This window comes from Geotrypetes seraphini, chromosome 16 (genome assembly GCF_902459505.1).
Source record: "Geotrypetes seraphini chromosome 16, aGeoSer1.1, whole genome shotgun sequence".
NCBI classification, from domain to species: Eukaryota; Metazoa; Chordata; class Amphibia; order Gymnophiona; family Dermophiidae; genus Geotrypetes; species Geotrypetes seraphini.
This window is the reverse complement of record NC_047099.1, coordinates 477,288-494,358: the sequence shown is the minus strand read 5'-3', so window position 1 is coordinate 494,358 and position 17,071 is coordinate 477,288. Positions and strand designations below refer to the sequence as shown.

Sequence of the window (17,071 nt, the reverse complement as noted above, 5' to 3'; positions counted from 1 at the left end):
GCACGCGCCTGCGTTTGGTGGCCGGAAGTCCTGATCTGTTTTGGTCGTAGGAGACGAACAATTGAGGCTTGTCTAATCTGCTGCATAGTCAGGGCCCGCACACAGTCCAGGAGGTGTTCCTGAGGTGGCAGTGTGCCTCCCTGTGGGGAGATGTAGAGTGCCGGGAGGCACGCTGAAGCCACATTCGGCAAGAATCGGGGGTGGGTTCTGGGTACCACCCTGTTCTCATGAGGGAGTGTGTCGGTAGACACGATGGTCAGGGTTTTCCCAGCCAGGAATACGGGAACTGCCTCCCCCATAGGTTTGAAGGGGTCGAGGTGAGATGATGCGGCACCAAGTTGAGGTCCCATCCGGGCGGTGGTGGTCTGACCGGTGGGTGCAGATTGCACAGTCCTTTTGTGATTACTGGATGCCTCGACACTGGTTTGCTGTCTAGGCCAGCGTGGTATGCCGTGATTGCACTTAGGTGGACCTTGATGGAAGTGGGTTTTAGGTCTCCCTGAGATAAGTTCAGTATGTACTGCAGGATGTCCGGTATGGGGCAGTTGTAGGGGTCTCGCTGCGTGTCTGTGCACTGGTAGCGGAACCTTCTCCCTTTCAACCCATAGCGTTTTCTGTTGAAGGTCTTCTGGCTGCCATAAGAGTGTGCTCCACGTCTTGTGGTAGGTTCATCCTTTCATCATCCATGCGGTCAGGGCTAAGGAACGCAGGTCGTGGTGGAGGGGGTAATGAGAACCGCACTGATCGGGAGCGGGGAGAGGTGGGTGAACCGCTATCCCTTGCCGGAATGGGAACCATGGTTGCAGGAGCCCGAACAGGGCAATCATGATCACCGTTGCTCTGTCCTGAAGAATCTTCTGCAGGACTTAGGGTGTTCCAACTCACAGACAGACCGTCGGGGCTGAGATGGCGATGGGTTGATCTCTTTGCGCAGAAGGTCGAGTATTTTGAGTTCAGTTCGGTTGCAAACAGGTCGATGCTCGGTGTGCCCCAGGTGCTGAAGATCTTCTTCATCGCCGCTGGGTTGAGACACCATTCATCAGGATCCAGCTGGTGGCTGAGTCTTTCTGCCAGGTCGTTCTGCTCCCACAGGAGGTAAGTTGCCTGGATGGTGCATTAAATGGAGTTGGAGAACTCCCACATGTGGCAAGCTTCCTTGCATAGCGAGGTTGACCCTGTCCCTCCCTGTTTGCTGATATAGTGCGAGGCCACCTGGTTTTCTGTTTGGGTGAGGACTGCCCTGCCTGTTTGAAGGTTTCGAGGGCATTCCCTAAGGCCCTGAGCTCCAGTGGGTGGGTGGTCAGAGGTTGCGTACACTGGTCCCAGTGACGTCTGAGGTGCCCTTTCAGGGATCACATGAGTAGTCTGGTGTGCTGCACAACAAAGACCGGAGCGTGCTGACCATGAGCTGCTGGCAGGGATGCACTGGGCCAGGGATGTCATGGCGTCGATCTGGTAGTCCCGTAGGACGGCCTTGGTCTGCATGGTGTCGATGACTGCCCAGATGAACGATATCCCCTGGGTGGGTATGAAGTGGGATTTCATGTAGTTGATGAGAAACCCCAGTTCTTGGAGGAGGGTTATGGTGGTTGACGGGGCTGCCAGCTGTCGAGATAAGATAGGACGCGCACCCCTTGAAGGCGAGGATGTGCCACTGCCATGCACTTTGTGAACGCTCTTGGAGCCGTTGAGAGTCCAAGGGGCAGGACCTTGTACTGGAGGCGCTGTCTTGGCTTTTTGAGCGACGATGCCTCCTGTGGGCTGGGTGCATGGGATACTAGCCAATACTCGGGCTGTAACAGGGCCAAGACTGTACCCAGAGAGTGCATCTGGACCTTGTGTATGCATCTGTTGAGCTTACCGAGATCCAGGGACAAGCGTTGTCCTTGTCCATGGTGACGCGGGGGTTCCTGGAGTAGAAACCCCTTGGTGATCTCCTCTGTTCGTCACCGCCTCTATTGATTCTGCCGAAGCAGGTCCTCTCCTTGCTGCAGGAAAGTTGGGTCGTCAGATGGAGGGTGCCCCGCCCACTCGGGGGGGGGGGGGGCGGGAGTGGAGACGAATTCGGAATCCCTGCTTGATGATGCTGAGGGCCCACTGGTCGATGGTGATCCTAGGCCAAGCCTTCGCAGACAATCTGATCCTGCTGGGCCGGAGGGTGGTCAAGGTTGTTTTTGTCTTGGGGAGAGGGCTGCCCTTGGATGCCCCTGCCCCTCGGGCGGTGCTTGTTTGCGTAGCAGTTATGTTACTGTTGCGAGCGCTGGGGCACAGACTGCTGCCAGTGTGGACTGGCTCAGTTGTGAGCTGGAGTCTCTATTTTATTTTATTTATTTATTTCCTCTCACTGGCCTCCTGATAAAGCCGCATCAGGAACTTGAGCGCAGCAATTCGTGCGCTCAGCATTGCGCCCTCGAAGGTCTTTTTCCCCGTGGAAACCAGGGTTTTTCAGGTCCTTCCCTGATGGGGGTTGGAGGGGGGGTCGTGCTGCCCTGTTTCTCTTAAGCTACCGCACTGTCCATGTATGGCTGCTCCGGGTTGTCGAAACCCTGGGCTGGAAAGATCTGGTACTTCAATCCCAGTCTCCTTGATGTTGGTTGCCCTGAGGAGGGAGTCAGCCAAATCTCGTCTCTGCAGTTCAGGAGGTTCTTGTGGACTGGAATCGCCACTGCCTGCGTGAAGTACTGGTACTGGTAGTTCAGGCCTTGTAGTACTCTGTCTTGGGTACTTGTTGTCCACCCACATGGATCTTGAGAAAGGCTGTGAGTTTCTGGAGGGACTTGGGGTGGGTCCTTGTTTGGTTTTTTTTTGTTTTGTTTTTTTTCGTAAATATTTATTTATTTTTGTGGGTGGTGACTCGGGGCGTGGCTGGAGGCTGGTGTGTAGCTTGTTCCTCCGTTGCTTGGGTGCATGGCATGCCGCTGAACCGCGCCATGTTGTTGTGCGTGGCTCCCTCTAAAGGGGGACATAGTGGGGAGTGTAGCCCGCTGAGAGAGGAGTGGGTCAGCAGGAGGATTAACTGTGGCTGCTGGTCCCACCCCTGGTGGTTCGCAGGTTCATGTGCTGCTCCACTTGACTGGTTGGTGGCTCCATGTACCCCACCGCCCTTCTCTGTCCTTCTTGAGAGGGGGGGAGAGCCTGCAGAGAAGGGGCAGGATGCACCCCTTCATCTGTGCCAGTGCACCTGGCTGCGTTTCCCACTGTGCCTGGAGGCAGAGAAAGAGGAGTGATAATGCCTCTTGAGTGGGCTTCTGCTGCTGTACTGCCTATTGTATATTAAACTGTACAGCGCTGCATATGCCTTTCAGTGCTATAGAAATCATGACTAGTACAGAGTCCCTCATGCTAGCTGGAAAAGCACTCTGCCTAGGTTTTATGAAGAGCAAACAGCTTTTTAGACTGAGGAGTTTCAAACCCCCACCCTTGGAGAGGCATGGTCTGACATGCCGCATCTCTGAAGATATCAGCACCCTGCTGAGAAAGGCAGACTCCTCGTTCCCAACCTGAGAGGGGGAGGGGGGCGGGGTGGGAAAGGTGTGAATTGTAGACTCTGCAGGACCCCAAGAGAGAAAGAAACATCAAGTTGGTTTTTTTTGTTTTTTTTTCAGCATGTCCTTTATAAGCTGAACTCTGGGGCAGCATGTCTCCTACTGGGGGGAGAGGTCTGCAGGTCCCCTCCAAGGGAAAGAAGCATGGGAGATTCTTTCTCCTTAAATTCAGATTGGGAGGAGGGTGGGGCAGAGCCCTCGGGGCTGCAACAGATTATCAGAGGTTTTCCCAAAAACAAGCAGATAGGACTTACCCCTATCGGCTCCCTGCAGAGGCTGGCTGAAAGAGGCAGCATGCCGTCTGGAGGGTGAAAGCCCCGATCTGTTGCTTGCAGAGGCTGTGGATTTACGCAGCACCATGCAAGACTCCTATCGGCTGCCCTGCAGAGGATGGCTGTGCGTGGCAACATGCAGGGATTCCTGGAGAGATCTCTCGGTCTGGCGAGACTCCTATCGGCTGCCCTGCAGAGGCTGGTTCTAAGCGGCAACATGCAGGGACTCCGGGAGATATTTCTCTACCGGGCCAAATGCAGGCGGGGGGATTAGCTGAGCCAGGGCATCCTGGAGGCTCCTTGCCACTGTAGCATGTGGATTCCCCCGCTGCTGCATTCTGATGAGGATGGCTGCTGGAGGAAGATTCTCGGGCCTCACTTCTCTTCATGCCCTGCGGAGGCTGGTTGTAAGCAGCAACATGCAGGAACTCCTGGAGAGATCTCTCGGTCTGGTGAGACTCCTATCGGCTTCCTGCAGGGGCTGGCGGCTACCGACAGCATGCAGGACTTCCGGGAGAGATTTCTCGACCGGGCAAGTTGCAGTCGGGGGGGGTTGACTGAGCCAGGATGTCCTGGAGGCTCTTCACCGGATTCGTCTGTGGATCCCCCGCTGCTACGCTCCGATGAGGATGGCTGCTGGAGGAAGATTCTCGGGCCTCACTTCTCTTCATGAAGTCTCTCAGTGCCCTCTTCCTTAGCTTGCGTGCACGTGGTGACATGTGCGCACAATGCAAGCCACACGGAAACCTCGAGCGCCGGATCCAATCAGTGGGCGCACAATTCATGAGGATCCAGTGTGTTCATCCTCCTCCTGCATCCCAGTTGTTTCTTTAGATGATTCAGGCATCTTCAAGTTGATGAGTAGAAAAGTTGTAATGGAGAGCTGTAGAAAAATCCGACCGATGGGAACGGGCGGAAACTAAAGACTGGGGATTAGGGGGAAGCAGGGGGAAATGGGTAGGGCTCGGGCATGCCCAGTGGGGCCCGGGCACTGCACGTGCTCAGAGAAAAAAAAAAATCTCTCTGAGCTATTGGAGAGCTTATCCGCAAATTGGGAGGTGTTGGGACAACACCCATATGTGGCTGACTATCCTGCTTGTCCTAGGAGAAAGAAACTTTCTTTATAGGGTTTGGTCTCACTCTAAGTGACTCTTTTCCCACATGAGGTGTGTTCGTGTTTTAAGGCTGGTGTACTATTTGCAGTGCCAGTCCTGGTTCTTTCTCCACAGGTGTCCAGTTTGTGTCTTCTCATTTTCTCTGTCATCCTCTTCAGTGTTCCAACTTGTATTAATGGCTCATATAGTTAATAATAGTGGCTGGGAGTTGCCAGTCAACCAGCCTCTCCCAGCTGCCTTTATAACGATATCCAGGGTAAAGTCCAGGAAAGCTGACAAAAAGTGTCATGAGAGAAGTGAAACGAATGGAGGAAATTCATAGCCACAGACAGCATGCAACTCTTCTGATCTTCCACTGAATTCTCAGAAGCAGACCTGCAGGTAAGAAACACAATCTGACAGCAGAGAGGAACACAAAGGCCTCGCAAAAAAAAAAAAAAAAAGAAGAAACACCTCAAAATACAAACAGTACAACAGAAAGAGTCGAGGGAGGAGTCCTATCAGTGTGTTTCCAGCACAAGGCCAAAGTTTCCCTCGTCTTCTTTACAACCATGAGATGAGAGGTCTGTCTTGTGCAGTCTTATTGTAAGAGAAAACCAAAAAAAACTCTGTGGAGTGACCATGTTCCTAAATGGACTTTATTTGAAAGTGTCAAAGTTCCAAAGGTCCACTGAAATCATCCACATAAGAGCCTTAAAGGACCTAATCCACTAGGGATTCAGGACCCAACACGGTCCGCGTTTCGACAAAAAGTCTTCTTTAAGGGTCCCTGGGAGTCCTATAAAGGTGAGTACGTGGGAAACAATTGTGTGGTGAGCCGGAAGTGAGACACTGCTTGCATTTGCAATTGTTTCCTACGTACTCACCTTTATAGGACCCCTGAAGAACACTTTTTGTCGAAACGCGGACCATGTTGGGTCCTGTATCCCTAGCGGACTAGGTCCTTTAAGGCTTTTATGTGGATGAAATTATTTTATGTGGATGATTTCAGTGTACCTTTGGAACTTTGACACTTTCAAATAAAGTCCATTTAGGAACATCGTCACTCCACAGAGTTTTTTTTTGTTTTCTCTGGATTTTCTTCTTTGTGGATATTTGGGGTCAATTCCTTTTGTTTTTTGCAGTCTTATTGTAAGCCACAATGATTCCTTCTACACAATTGTGGATTTAAGAAACAATATGGAGGAGAGGCCCTGCTCCCGGCTGCTGTAGCTCAGGCAGGGACTTCAATATCCCACATGTCTTCCTTCCCTTCAAATGATTCAAGGACTGGAAACAAAATATTGTCTCTTCAGCACAATAAGAACCTTGATTTAGCAGATTTCAGGCAGAAAGCAGTCTATTAATAAGTGAAATAAAGGGGTTATGGACTTGACATACCACCTTTCCGTGAGTACAATCAAAGTGGTTTATATATACTACACCTATAGACTGGCAGAAATAAAATAATTATTTTATGGACCGGCACACTACTAAGACTGAAATAAAAAAAACCCCGTGAACTCAGTCCCATTTCCATCCCATGTACAGGGGGTGGGGAAAGAGAGGGAGATCTGTGGTGCAACTCTCCCACTCCCTCTACTGCCATATCCACCATTTTTCCCTGGATCATGTGCATCATTTTTCACTATTGCTCACTAGCCCCATGCTCAACATTTCTCCTTCTATCACCCCTCTCCAGCACCATGCCACACCTCTCCCTCCATCACTATGTCCAACTCCTCCCCCTTGCATCCCCTTCAATCTATCCCCCTGTTCCCTCTCCACCACCATAGTCAACATTTCTCCCTCTCGACCTTCTCTTCTCCATCTATCTCTACCCAACAATTCTCCCTTTCTATCCCCTCCCTTGTGTTCCAAGTTCATGCCTCCTCCCTTCCTTCTGTGGCCCAAATTCTTGTCCCCCCCTCCCTGTCTTCCAACCTTTGTCCCAAATTCATGCCCCTCTCATGTCTCAACCCAACCTCCCCCCCCCACTCTTTTCTCTCTTTGTCCCATGTTATCCCTTCTCTTCGTTACTTGTTCAAGGCCGTCCAGCAGGCACCCTCCTTCCCTATCGCCTGCAAGTCCAGCAGTCCCCCACCCTTGTACCAGGCCCCCTTCCGCCAAAGCCGACTGGAGGGCTTCCCTCCAATGTCAGAGCTGATGTCAGAGGGAAGCCTTTCTGGTCATCCGGGGTTCCCAGGCAGTTACCTCGAACAACATCTTCCTTCTGGCTTGGCTGCTCCTTATCTTCAGAGTCACAGTGTGCTGTCCCGGCAAACAAGTGTAGCTGACGCTGAAGATAAGGAGCAGCCAATCCAGAAGGAAGACGGTGTCTAACAGTTGAGGTAACTGCCTGGAGGGGACCTCTTGCAGGAGACACACATTCTTCACGGACTGGCAGGAAATTTTTGTGGACCGACACCGGTCCACGGAGCAGCAGTTGAACAACTATATGCAGGTCCCTAGAGCAGAGGGGACAGGGAGAAAGCATGTGTCTGAGTTTTGGGGGTAAGGAAAGGAAGTAGGGAAGGGTCTCTCAATATCTGACAGCGCTGGAGGATCATCAAGGAAATTCTCAGCTTCTGAGGCAAAGGGAAAGGTCTCACCAGTGTGTCCATCTCTCTCTCTCTTCCTTTTGTCTCGAATGTTTAAGTTTCTTATTCACTTGAAATCCCGCTTAAGGCAAAAGGTCAAAGTGGCTTAGAAAATTACACACTCATAGAAAAGAATGCCAATGTTAAAAGAAAAGGTAACATAATTAAACAATATGCAAATAATTAAAATACAAATATAATAAATTTACCCGTACCTGGAATTCTGGTCAGTCTACCCCAAAACATTGAAAGCTTTCTGCAAAAAGGATGTTTTCAAAAGCGATTCAAACTTTAAAAAAGACTGTTTAGCTGGAATAAAAGGTGAAAGATTATTCCAAAAAAGGAGAAATACAAAAATATGCTGAAGATCTTATAGATTTAGAATGAGCCAATCTTGGGGACTGAAGAACAAGTCTATTAGAATCTAGAGACCGAAATGAACGAGAGAGAGTAACCGAAGCCCAATGAAAACGACTGGGTCAAACTTACAACCATGTCTCCCAAAAGAGCAGAATCATAGAACAGAACTAGAAAGGAAACTTCACTTGAAAATATAAACTTTCAACCTGAGAGGTGCTCAGAACCTTGAAAAACAAGGTGGAATGAATGCTAATGGGGACAAGCCCCTAGAGACATTTCAGTGTTCTGTCATTGCATCCTCTCCCGTGTTAGAAAGAATATAGTGAACCAATTTTTTAATGTCCCAAAACAATTGTGTGAACAAAATAATAACTTAGCTTGCATGGGTGCTTTAGGAAGCTGTCTCACTCCAGCAGTAACAGAAGCGCCTTAGGAAAAGAGGGAGAAAGTGCGTTAAATGTTAAGCATAAAATTTTACACGGACATGAAATTGAACTGGAAGCCAGTGCAAGTGATACGATCATAAAGTTTAGCCTTACACAGATATTGCGCTGCTGAATTCTGAAGTGTTTGAGGATGACGTAATGCACAGCGTTACATATCCTCTTTTACGAATGCATAGCGTGAGTTTTAGCACCGGCAGCGGAATTCTTTGGGCGTTGGAATAGTTACTGCCGCTGCCGGCGCTAAAACCCACGCTATGCGTTCATGAAAGAGGGGTACAGTAATTGATTTTGGACTTAAATGCATGAATAAAAGTATGTTGTGCTAATTCTTCATAACCAATAATTCCCTTTTTTAAGTACCTGCAAAATCTGAAAATCCAAAACAACTCCCAAATAACAGGAAGAATTTACAGGTTGTAATACTTTTCCAAACAAATGTATAATCAACTTTGGAAGAGACAGTAATTTTTGATGGATTAAGAATCATCCTGCGAGTTTTAAGCCACTCAGAGATTGCATCAGTAGAACGCTGTATGGATGATAGGTCAATTAATACATAGAAACATGATGGCGGATAAAGGCCAAATGGCCCACTCAGTCTGCCCATCCACAAGAGGGCCTGGGATGGGCATGTGGGATCTCTCAGACACAGTCTCTGTCTCCACCACCTCTTCTGGGAGACTGTTCCACGCACCTCCCATCCTTTCTGTAAAAAAGAATATCCTCAGATTACTCCGGAGCCTATCACCTCTTAACTTCATCCTATGCCCTCTAATTGCAGAGTTTCCTTTCAAATGAAAGAGACTCGACTCATGCGCATTTACATTACGTAGGTATTTAAACATCTCTATCGTATCTCCCCTCTCCCTCCTTAACTCCAAAGAATGAATCTTTAATGTAAACCACTTGCATCCCATGTACTGACTAAACGTATCTTTATTGTAAACTGCTTCGAACTTCATGGTATAGCGGTATATATTATTATTATTGTTATATTTCAGTCTGTCCCCATACGCCTTATGATGAAGACCACACACCATTTTAGTAGCCTCCCTCTGGACCGACTCCATCCTTTTTATATCTTTTTGAAGGTCTCCAGAATTGTACATAATATTCTAAATGAGGTCTCACCAGAGTCTTATACAGAGGCATCTATACCTCCTTTTTCCTACTAGCCATACCTCTCCCTATGCAACCTAGGATCCTTCTAGCTTTCGCTGTCATCTTTTCAACCTGTTTGGCCACCTTAAGATCATCACAAACAATCCCACCCAAGTCCCGCTCTTCTGTCGTGCACATAAGTTCCTCACCCCCTAAACTGTACCGTTCCCTCTGGTTTTTGCAGCCCAAATGCGTGACCTTGCATTTCTTAGCATTAAATTTTCGCTGCCAAATTTCAGACCATTCTTCAAACTTCGCCAGATCTTTCTTCATTTTATTCCCACCATCTGGCATGTCTATTCTATTGCAAATGTCAACAGAATATCATCTGCATAAATAAATGCCTTGATATTAAACTCCTGAATCAGGATTGCAAGTGGACTTAAGAATATATTGAATAATAAAGGGGATACAATCAACCCGTGTGGAACGCCACAATCCAAATCAAACAATGAAGAAGATGAAGTTACCGAAGTAAAAACTCTAAATTTTCTATCTGTAAAGTAGGACTTAAACCAAGTTAAAATCATACCTGAAATGCCTATTGAAGTTAACGGAGAAATTATAATGAATGATGAACCAAATCAAATGCAGCTGAAAGGTCAAGAAAAACTTAAAATAATTTTGCCGGCATCAAGACATGAGTTGCAATTCACTCTTTAGGGCTGCAATCATAGTTTCTGTGCTAAGCAGTTTTGTGTGGATGTAATATAAATTTCTTATCAATAAAATTGGACAGTTGATCAAAGCAACATTTTCTGTAATTGTTGAAATAATGCATAAACTAGACATTGAATGGAAATTTCCAGGAAAATATTCAATGGAGGAAGAATTCTTAAGAACTGGTGACACATTTGCAGTCTTCCAGGTTAAGAACATAAGAATTGCCACTGCTGAGTCAGACCAGTGGTCCGCTCACGCGGCGGCCCTCTGGTCTAAGACCAGCACCCTAACTGAGACTAGCCCTACCAGCGCACGTTCTTGTTCAGCAGGAACTTGTCTAACTTTGTCTTGAATCCTTGGAGGGTGTTTTCCCCTATAACAGCCTCGGGAAGAGTGTTCCAGCTTTCTACCACTCTCTGGGTGAAGAAGAACTTCCTTACGTTTGTACGGAATCTATCCCCTTTCAACTTTAGAGAGTGCCCTCTTGTTTTTCCTACCTTGGAGAGAGTGAACAACCTGTCCTTATCTACTAAGTTTATCCCCTTCAGTATCTTGAATGTTTCGATCATGTCCCCTCTCAATCTCCTCTGTTCGAGGGAAAGAGGCCCAGTTTCTCTAATCTTTTGCTGTACGACAGCTCCTCCAGCCCCTTAACCATCTTAGTCGCTCTTCTCTGGACCTTTCGAGTAGTACCGTGTCCTTCTTCATGTACGGCGACCAGTGCTGGACGCAGGACTCCAGGTGAGGGCATACCATGGCCCGGTACAGCGGCATGATAACCTTCTCTGATCTATTCGTGATCCCCTTCTTTATCATTCCTAGCATTCTGTTTGCCCTTTTTGCTGCCGCCGCACATTGTGTGGATGGCTTCATCGACTTGTCGATCAGAACTCCCAAGTCCCTTTCCTGGGAGGTCTCTCCAAGTACCGCCCCGGACATCCTGTATTCGTGCATGAGATTTTTGTTACCGACATGCATCACTTTACACTTATCCACTTTGAACCTCATCTGCCATGTCGATGCCCATTCCTCGAGCTTGATTATGTCACATTGCAGATCTTCGCAATCCCCCTGCGTCTTTACTACTCTGGATAACTTCGTATCATCCGCAAATTTAATCACCTCACTTGTCTTACCTAAGTCCAGATCATTTATAAAGATGTTAAAGAGCACGGGTCCAAGAACCGAGCCCTGCGGCACCCCACTGGTGATGCTCTTCCAGTCTAAGTATTGTCCATTTACCCCCACTCTCTTTCCTATGCTCCAGCCAGTTTTTAATCCACGTGAGTATTTCACCCTCAATTCCATGGCTTGCAATTTTCCGAAGTAGTTGTTCATGCGGAACCTTGTCAAACGCCTTCTGAAAATCCAGATATACAATGTCGACCGGATCGCCCTTGTCTATCTGTCTGTTTACTCCCTCAAAGAAATGCAGCAAGTTCGTCAAACACGATCTGCCTTTGCTAAAACCGTGCTGACTGGTCCTCATCAGCCCATGTCCATCAAGGTGATCATTGATGCTGTCCTTTATCAGTGACTCTACCATCTTTCCCGGTACCGAGGTCAGACTCACCGGTCTGTAATTCCCCGGATCTCCCCTTGAACCTTTCTTGAAGATCGGTGTAACATTCGCCACTTTCCAGTCTTCCGGAATCTTTCCCGATTTGATCGACAGATTGGCTATTAGTTAAAGCAGTTAAGCTATGGTCCCTTTCAGTTCCTTGATGACCCTCAGATGGATGCCATCCGGTCTCAGGGATTTATCGCTCTTAAGCCTATCAATCTGCCTACATACCTCCTCTAGACTGACCATCAATCCTGTCAGCTTTCCGTCTTCGTTTCCAGCATATAGCTGTGTACATCTTCTTCGGTCAATATAGATGCAAAAAATGTGTTCAGTTTGTCAGCGATTGCTTTGTCCTCCTGTAGCGCTCCCTTTATTCCATGGTCATCCAACAGTCCCACCACTTCCTTTGTGGGTCGTTTCCCCTTAATATATCGAAAGAATGGCCTGAAGTTCTTCGCCTCCTTGGCTATTTTTTCCTCGTTGTCTCTTTTGGCCTCTTTCACCGCCTTATGGCACCTGCGTTGATGTTGTTTGTGCTTGTTCCAGTTTTCATCCGTTTTTGACCTTTTCCATTCCTTAAATGAAGTTTTCTTGTCTCTGATTGCTTCCTTCACCTCTACAGTGAGCCACGCCGGTTCTTTGTTCTTTTTCCTCTTGGATCCCTTGTTGATACACGGTATATATAGATTTTGCGCCTTGGTGACTGTGTCCTTAAAAAGGGACCAAGCTTGCTCTAGCATTTTTACAGTGCTTATCCTCTTCTTAATCTTCTTTCCTACCATGAGTCTCATCCCTACGTAATTCCCTTTTCGGAAGTTCAGTGCCGTGGCTGTCGTTTTGGACCGATGTTTCTCCCCTGTGTCCAGATCAAAGCGAATCATATTGTGATCGCTGCTTCCCAGCGTCCCTTCTACTTCTACATCTTGTGCTGGTCCTCGCAGGCCATTTAGAATTAAGTCCAGAATTGCATTTCCTCTAGTATTTTCCTTGACAAGTTGTTCCAGGAAGCAATCGCCTACAGCATCCAAGAACTTGGTCTCTCTAATGCAGCCGGAGGTGCCTAGGTTCCAGTCTATTCCCGGATAGTTGAAGTCACCCATGATAACTGTGTTGCCTCCCTTGCAGTTGCGTTTAATCTCGTCTGTCATTTCTCCATCAATTTCTTTGGATTGCCCTTGGGGTCGGTAGTAGATGCTGATCTTTGTTTCCAGGCCATTTGTTCCTGGAATTTTGACCCATAGAGACTCTAACTTATCTGTCAGTTGTGGCGTGTTCTCTCCAGCAGAATGACACTAGATAAAAGGCTGAGGTTCACTAGATGAAACGATAAAAACAGAAGATGTGGAGCGGCACAATTAAAAAAAAAGTCTAAGTCCATTTTGGGCCTAGAGTGCCCAAAGTCGGTAGCATCTATAGTCCATTCTCGAAAAATACATCCAAAATGTATATTTTTTGAGAATCATCTAATACGTCCAGCTGTTTGATCGTCCAGACCAAGTCATCTTTAAACCGCATTCTTGTCCAAAAAATCATCATGCTGAGTCCTCCCAGATACCCCCAAAACCTACTATACCCACCTGTCTACCATCCCAATAGCCTTTATGGCTGTAGGTGCCACCTATATGGCAGTACAGTAGGGTTTGGAGGAGTTTAGGTGGCCTCACATGAATGCAATAGTTAGAATGGCTTATGAGCCTGGGTCCTCCTCTCTATGGTTCACTAGCCCACCCCCAAGACTACTTAAGCCACCTCTGTGCAGCTCTACTAGGCTTTCCTATGCTAGGTGCTAATGTTCTGGAGCAGGTATGTATGTATGTTTTTATTCTGATTTTTATGGTGGTGTGTGGGGGGGGGGGTCAGTGATCACTGGGGGAGTGTGTGGTGGGGGTCTGTTCTTTGTCTCTGCAGTGGTTAGACCTGTTTTTAGATCACCTAAGTCACAATGTATAAGTTCCATCTAGGCAGTCTCGTGAAACTTTAGATTATCGCTGCAAGACGACTAAGTTCGGTTGGTTCACATCCCGCCCACCTCCCGCCCTAACCACTCCTCAAAAAATGTCCCTTTTTGCTCTGGACACGTCTAAAACCCATTCGATTATTATCGGCACTTGGATGACTTAAAAGACAGGTCATCCAAGTGCTGATTTAGGCAGGTTTTTAGATGTATTTTCGTTTTGATTATGTACCTCCATGTCTATCAAATTTCAACCAACTAGATGGAAGTGGATCTGAAAGTGATGTTGTATGGTATATTTGGGAAATAGTTTTCAAAAACTGTATTAATAAAGGAATTTAAAAAGACTATATAGAAATTTCTGAGTTAAAATTATCTTCAGAAGAAGCAACAATTAAAGAGGACATGTCAACAGTAACCAATTTTTGAAGAGCTGTAATCTTTGTCTTAATCTTATTTCCTCTGCTGGATGGGGAGGGAGGGAGAAAGAGAAGTATTCTGGCCCCTGGAATGAGAAATGCTTCTCTTCTGGATGGGAAGGGGGAGGGATGGACCTTGGAGCGGGAGGAAGAGAGATAGATGCTGGACCAATGGGGGAGGGCTGAAAAAAAGAGAAGTGCTTAAATCTCACCCAAATGCTGACTTCCTTCACTTTAAATTCATGTTGACCTCCTTTAATTCTGCTTTCAACGCTAGCCAAGCAAAACTACTATATCCAGTTAACTAACTCCCTTTCTTCCAACCCCCACCATCCTCAAAGAGCTTCTTCCTTCTCTCTCTCCCTGGACAATGGCTGAATTCTTCCATGACAAAGTTCACAAGATCACCCTTGAATTTGCTGCAAAGTCACATCCTTCTCCCCTTTCCACCATCCATTCTCCTGAGCTTCCACTATCCCTTCTTCCTTCATCCAAGGAGGAAACCAAACATTTTCCCTCTCCTGACCCACATCCCCTTGACTTGTCCCACCCTCTCGACTCTCCTTCAACTCCTTGATTACTGCAATCTACTTCTAACAGGTCTCTCGATGAACCACTCCTATGAGATATTGTTTCTCTTAGATTTGGGGTGGCTCCCGAGGGGACACTTTGTGATTGTTTAGATATGTTTAATCAGGGATTGGTGGAGGGGGGAACAAAGGGGTTGTTCTTTGCTGGTTAGGTTTGTTTGTGTATGGTGGTGAGAGTGTATGTTGGGGGGGGGGGTGAGGGGAGGGAGGTTGTTGCTTACTGAGCGTGTGGGGTCAGCAGATAAGGCGGAAAAAACTTTGATGACTTCGGGAGGGAGGTCTAGCTGGGGGATCACCGTCCTAAGTTCTACATGGTTAACCTTGATGGCTATGCTGTTGCCTTTTTTGAATCATGGTTAAGCTGAAGTTGGTTTCTTTAAATGCAGATGGTATTCATTCCCCAGTAAAAAAAACTAAAATATTACCTTTTGTTACATAAAATGCAGGCTGATATTGTATGTTTACAATAAACACATCTTTCTGTTGCCGAACATGCCAAACTGAAGAGAGGATGAGTCGGAGATCTATGGTATTCCTCCATTAATGGCTATTCTTCTGCACAATTGCCTCTTCATGTGATAAGGTTCTCACAGACAAAAATGATAACTATGTGTTAGTAGTGGGGGAATTGTGGGCTATGCCAGTTGTTCTTTGTAATGGATATGCCCCCAATAGAAACATAGAAACATAGAAGATGATGGCAGAAAAGGGCTACAGCCCATCAAGTCTGCTCACTCTGCTTACCCACCCCCTGTCTATGCCCTAATGACCCAATTTCCTTATCTTGACCCTCGTAGGGATCCCACATGGGTATCCCATTTATTCTTAAAGTCTGGCACGCTGTCTGCCTCGATCACCTGCACTGGAAGCTTGTTCCAATGATCAACCACTCTCTCTGTGAAGAAATACTTTCTGGTGTCGCCATGAAATTTTCCGCCCCTGAGTTTGAGCGGGTGCCCTCTTGTGGCCAAGGGTCCCTTGAGAAAGAAAATATCATCTTCCACTTCGACACGTCCCGTGAGGTACTTAAATGTTTCGATCATGTCTCCCCTCTCCCTACGTTCCTCAAGAGTGTAGAGCTGCAATTTGTTCAGTCTCTCTTCGTACGAGAGACCCTTGAGCCCCGAGATCATCCTGGTGGCCGTCCGTTGAACCGATTCAATTCTGAGCACATCTTTACTGTAATGTGGCCTCCAGAATTGCACACAGTACTCCAGATGAGGTCTCACCGTGGCCCTGTACAACGGCATTATGATTTCAGGCTTTCGGCTGACGAAACTTCTATTGATACAACCCAATATCTGCCTTGCCTTAGATGAAGCCTTCTCCACTTGATTGGCAGTTTTCATGTCTGCACTGATGATTACTCCTAAATCTCGTTCTGCTGAAGTCCTAGTTAAAGTTTCTCCGTTCAAGAAGTACGTCCTGCATGGATTTCCGCTTCCGAGGTGCATGACCTTACATTTCTTGAAGCCTAGCTGCCAGGTTGAGGACCAACTTTCCAATGTAAGCAGGTCCTGCGCCATATAATTCTGTAAACTGCATTCACTTACTATATTACATAGTTTGGCGTCATCGGCGAATAGTGTTATTTTACCTTGAAGCCCTTGAGTCAGATCCCCTATGAATATGTTGAAAAGGAGTGGACCCAGGACCGAGCCCTGCGGCACTCCACTGGTCACCTCCGATGTTTTAGAGAGGGTACCATTAACCACCACCCTCTGTAGTCTGCCACTCAGCCAATCATTGACCCATGCAGTTAGTGTCTCTCCTAACCCCATCGATTCCATCTTGCTTAGCAGCCTGCGGTGTGGGACACTGTCAAAAGCTTTACTGAAGTCCAGGTACACGACGTCCAAAGACTCTCCCAAGTCCAACTTTCTTGTTACCCAGTCAAAGAAGCTGATGAGATTGGATTGGAAGGACCTACCCTTGGTGAATCCATGCTGACTGGGATCCCGAAGATTCCCTTCATTCAAGATCGTGTCCAATTTGCTTTTAATTAGTGTTTCCATGAGTTTGCACACTATTGATGTGAGACTCATCGGTCTATAATTCGCAGCCTCTGCTACTGACTTGGTAGCCATTTTGGCCAGATAGCTGACTCATAAACTTTAGCTTTTTCTGAAATTCTGCCTGCATATGGAAAGGGAGAGCAAAGAGTGAAAAACACAGAGGACTTTAATAGATGGCTCAAAGCCTGGTGTCATTAAGAAGGCTTCAGGTACATAGGAGGATGGGGAAATACATGGAAGGACAAGAAGCTATATTGCACTGATGGGCTACATATTACTACAGCAGGAAAAAGAAACCTTTCAGAGAAATTTAGACAATATTTTTCTAGGCATTTAAACTAGAAGGTGGGGGTGGTGTATGTACGAAGGACAATTATAGAGACCA

The 17,071-nt window shown here is 47.1% G+C and overlaps 1 protein-coding gene across 11 annotated transcripts in view; it reads left to right on the top strand.

The window, feature by feature from the left end:
- The window catches only part of LPAR5 (lysophosphatidic acid receptor 5), an 84,920-nt gene that overhangs the window by 52,013 nt on the left and 15,836 nt on the right, over positions 1–17,071 (top strand). The window contains exon 1 of one of the 11 annotated variants that reach the window (XM_033923788.1): positions 5,210–5,313. The exons of the other annotated variants lie outside the window; for them this stretch is intronic. The gene's annotated coding sequence lies outside the window, so the exon portion shown is untranslated. Of the gene's footprint in view, positions 1–5,209; positions 5,314–17,071 lie in introns of those variants that run through there. 11 annotated transcript variants of the gene reach the window in all.